The following is a 5,000-nucleotide window of genomic DNA, read 5'->3' on the forward strand; positions in this document are numbered from 1 at the left end:
AAATACACTTTACATTTACCATGGACATGGATGGGTGGGATGGACGGCTGAATTCACGCTACACAGTGTGGTCAACTGTTCACCCACTGTTCATTGAAACCAGTGAGGAGGTTTTTCACTTTTATCTGAGTTGTCCACATCCACCTCGACCCCGTAGAAAGTTTTTCTCTCCCTCTCTCTCTCTCTCTCTCTTTCTCACACACATACCAGTTATGTCCACATATCCAGTGTCTCTATATTAAAACCTGAAAGGACACGACCCTTTAGGAAAACATAGGCCCCATGGCAAGCAGACACACACACACACACACACACACACACACACCACACACACACACACACACACACACACACACACACACATACACACACACACACACACACACACACACACACACACAAATACACGCTGGAAGGTGGTACTCATATTTCTCACCATGTCCAATTGCCTCCTTCTCCCTGTAGACCTAAGAGTAAATACAGAGAGGGTTATACAAACACACACACACACACACACACACACACACACACACACACACACACACACACACACACACACACACACACACACACACACACACACACACACACACACACAGTAGTGTCCGGCCAGTGAAGGTGTGAAATGTAGCACACTGCTGGGCCATTTCCCCCAAAAGAGGGGGGGGGCTAAGGAGAAGAAAAAATCCACAAAGGAAAGAATGAAATGAGATGGAAGATAAAACAGTTAAGAAAAGCAATGAAGAGCAAGAGTTCCAGCATCCAAGTGTGTGTGTGTGTGTGTGTGTGTGTGTGTGCGTGCGTGCGTGCGTGCGTGCGTGCGTGTGTGTGTGTGTGTGTGTTTGGAGATGTGTGTGCGTGTGTGTGTGTGTGTGCGTGCGTGCGTGCGTGCGTGTGTGTGTGCGTGTGTGTGTGTGTGTGTGTGTGTGTGTGTGCGTGCGTGCGTGCGTGCGTGTGTGTGTGTGTGTGTTTGGAGATGTGTGTGCGTGTGTGTGTGCGTGCGTGCGTGCGTGCGTGTGTGTGTGTGTGTGTTTGGAGATGTGTGTGCGTGTGTGTGCGTGCGTGCGTGCGAGCGTGCGTGCGTGCGTGCGTGTGTGTGTGTGTTTGGAGATGTGTGTGCGTGTGTGTGTGTGTGTGCGTGCGTGCGTGTGTGTGTGTGTTTGGAGATGTGTGTGCGTGTGTGTGTGTGCGTGCGTGCGTGCGTGCGTGTGTGTGTGTGTGTTTGGAGATGTGTGTGCGTGTGTGTGTGTGTGTGCGTGCGTGCGTGTGTGTGTGTGTTTGGAGATGTGTGTGCGTGTGTGTGTGTGCGTGCGTGCGTGCGTGCGTGTGTGTGTGTTTGGAGATGTGTGTGCGTGTGTGTGTGTGTGTGTGTGTGTGTGTGCTTGCATGCTGATTTGGGCCCTTGGCACTGCTGTTTGGCTGAACATTAGACAGCAGAACACAATCAGAGCGATGGAAAACGACATGATGTTTATTGAACGCAGCTGAAGGTTGGAGTGTGCACGTGTGTGTGTGCGCTTGTGTGTGTGTGTGTGTGTGTTCTGCATTCAAAGCAACATTTAAACATTTAAAGATGAGCAGCACCACCCGCAGCACCACCCGCCCCTTGGCGCTCAGGTGAGGGAGGACCGGATGGGTGCTGGACTCCATCTTACCTCATCCCCAGTCTGGAGACGCACCGGAGGGGGTTGGCATCTGCACCTCCAGACTTCGGTGGTTGGAGTGAGTGTCGGTGTCAATGTGTGTGAACCATCACGTGGAGGAGGGGTGGAGTACCAGAGGTGAAGTAAGACCCTTTTCCGGGGAACGAAAACCAAAAGATCTCCAGCAGTCGGAACCTTCCCGAAATATGGGATTTAGCAGTGTGGTCTTTCTGCGATACGTTGTTTGCCAGAGACCTGTGACTCCACCAGGGACCACCAGGGACCACCAGGGACCACCAGGGTCCTCCTCCCTGGTGGAGATACGGTCCATAGCTCCCCCCCGAATGTAAAATGTGTTGCTGTTTTTTTGTTCCTGGATTAACTGTTAAAGTGTAAAACACGTCCAACTGCTCAGGGAACGTTGGTCCAACGTGACCGTCAGCGGAGGATCAACCAGGAACCTACATCCAAGAGGAAATCTGCAAGTGGAGTTGAATTCAATATCTGCAATGTCAATCTTTAATAATGATCAAAATAATACTTGTATTACTGAGACTACTGAGACCAGACTCTTTCTGAATGTGGTGTTACTACAGTGTGTGTCAAAATATGCGGCTTGGAACTCGCAACCTTAGAAGGTGATGTTTGCGGTGTGGTGTTTCTGTGCGTCATTGAGGTATTCATGGGAACGTCATGAAAGAATGCTGTTGTGTTGTTCGCCAATTTTTAAGGCTCTTTCTTGCCCAGCACTTATTTGAATAGAGAACAGTGGAAAACCTTGGACTTGGAAGCATTAAAAAGCTGCGTACGGTAAAGGGGCTGATCCGGTGCCGGCGGGCGGTGCTAACAGCTCCGCAGGAGGAGGTGGGAGCGTCCCGGCGGACCACACGCAGCCACCACGCTCGCCCTCATCTCGGGGGTTTCCGGGGATGAAAGCGTTCTCCCTTCACCGAGAAGCGCAGCGGTTTTGAAGGGGTCAGGGGTCACGCACGGCGTCTCTGCAGGTGGCAGGACGGGGGTTTAGAGACGCTAGAAAACCGGCTTCCATGGACCGTACAAAGAATCAGCTGTGAAATGTTTTTGTATTATGATTCACGTGCACATTGTCATATTTCCCGGTGCTTCCGCACCAGGATCCTCAGTCTGATCGGTTTGTTGTTGTTAGAACAGTGGTGCTGCACGTAGCATGCGGGCGGTCCTCACCGGACGTTCTCTTTCGCCGCTGACGTCTCGGAAATGAAGCCACATTGAGGTTTAACCGTAAATCTTTTTGCCGGGGACCCCCTGGAACTTCTGGAAGGATCCCCGGGGGTCCCCGGACCGCATATTGAGAATCGCTAATATATCTCCAGATACAAGGTTGGAGACCCAATCCTAAATGTGGGTCCGTTTATCGTTATCAGTTAAAATATAAAACCTTGGGTCCTGTTCCGTACAATTCCAATTCTTTCTTCTGGAAGTTGTTAAAACCATTTTTTTCCGCTCTGATGGAGTCCCAGAACCTTTCACTCCGAGTGGGAGGAGGTTGGCGAGCGGCCGGCCTGGTGCTGTGGTTTCACTTTCCGTTTAGAAATTGTAATGTCGATGCTTTGTCTGTGAGTTCTGATCATGTTCTGCTGAAATGAGAAACCACCGTCACACCAAACATGAACTCAAATATTTAATCTGTCACTGATGTAAAGCGTCAGATGGTGAAACGGAAAAGTCTCATTATGTAGAAAATGTCAAGATATCGATATGAAATCCAGTGGTGAGACTTTGTTTTGAAATCGGCCGAGTGAGCGGGCTGCCGTCCACTGGGTGAGGAGGGTGAGGAGGTGGAGGAGGGGGAGGAGGGTGAGGTCCACCGGGTGAGGAGGGGGAGGAGGGTGTAAGTTCTTGGCGGTTCAGTGAGGTTCTCCTCTCAGATCAGAGCTCGGTGCCGCCACACTTCAAACACCGCATGGGGGGGAGGGGGGGAGGTGGAAGAGAGATGTGCCAGCACCTCAAGTTACCACTTAGACAAATCATCCTGGGACACACACACACACACACACACACACACACACGCTATGTATATGCACTAATATGTACACACACACTAAACAAACCAAACTTATATTTGTATTTAGTTTCATTGTGTCCTATCACTACACGACAAAATAATAATCAAATAACAGAAAATTGACATTATACAAAAATAATGTGTATTTTATTTCATTTCGATCCTGTTTCTCCTTCTTCTTTCTCTTCTTTTATATGTTCCCAAACTTCTGTGGAAGTATAAGTTCTAGAAGAAGAAGAAATAAACTCCGCTCCAGTAGAAACTTGATCCGTTCCTGTTTTTAGGTTCTTGTAAATGAAAATGTGCATCTTCATGTCACACTTGCGCCAATGATCTTTCGTGAAATGTATTTTAAAGCAGCAGTGCTTTTACCTTACACACACACACACACACACACACACACACACACACACACACACACACACACACACACACACACACTGCACGTGTCTGCTCTGCATCTATTATTTTCTTATTTGTTCCAAGTGTTGCTGGTTTGAAGCCAAACTCGCAGGTGGTCCTGACACACACACACATCCATGAGCATGCACATGCCCACCAACACGTGCACCCAAACCATTCACATGTGCACACCAGACTCACACACATGCATGCAGTCATGGATTACGAATGTGTGTGCGTGTGTGTGTGTGTGTGTGTGTGTGTGTGTGTGTGTGTGTGTGTGTGTGTGTGTGTGTGTGTGTGTGTGTGTGTGTGCACAGAGTGATGTACAAACAGCGTGCACACACACACACACACACACACACACACATGCAGGTGGTCCATGTTGTTCATGTAATCTTCTTTCATCTCATTACAAGCGTCAGGCTCCAGTTGTTGTTTCCAATTCGGTTCCCACCAAAAGTTTACTCTCCCCCCCCTCTCTCCCTCCCTCATTCTCTCTCTTCGTCTCCCTCCATCTTTCTCCATCTCCCTCTGTCTCCCTCCCTCTCCAACTCTCTCCCTCCACCTATCTCCCTCCCTCTCTCCTCTCCATATCTCTCCTTCCATCTCTTTCCATCTCCCTCCCTCTCTCGCCTTCCTCCTCCCAGTAGAATATTACATGCACCAACAGCTGCAGATGAGCTCCTCTAAAGCCTGGTGTTGAAGCTCTAGGTGTTGAAGCTCTAGGTTTGGAAGCTCCAGGTATTTAGGCTCCAGGTGTTGAAGCTCTAGGTGTTGAAGCTCTAGGTTTGGAAGCTCCAGGTATTTAGGCTCCAGGTGTTGAAGCTCTAGGTGTTGAGGCTCCAGGTGTTGAGGCTCCAGGTGTTGAGGCTCCAGGTGTTGAGGCTCCAGGTGTTGACGCTCCAGGT

At 49.5% G+C, this 5,000-nt stretch overlaps 1 protein-coding gene across 1 annotated transcript in view; it reads left to right on the forward strand.

Moving 5' to 3' along the window:
* Positions 1-5,000, forward strand: part of fgfrl1a (fibroblast growth factor receptor like 1a) — a 72,262-nt gene that overhangs the window by 55,407 nt on the left and 11,855 nt on the right. The gene's annotated exons all lie outside the window — the stretch shown is intronic.

This window comes from Zeus faber (genome assembly GCF_960531495.2).
Source record: "Zeus faber genome assembly, chromosome: 10".
Taxonomy (NCBI): domain Eukaryota; kingdom Metazoa; phylum Chordata; class Actinopteri; order Zeiformes; family Zeidae; genus Zeus; species Zeus faber.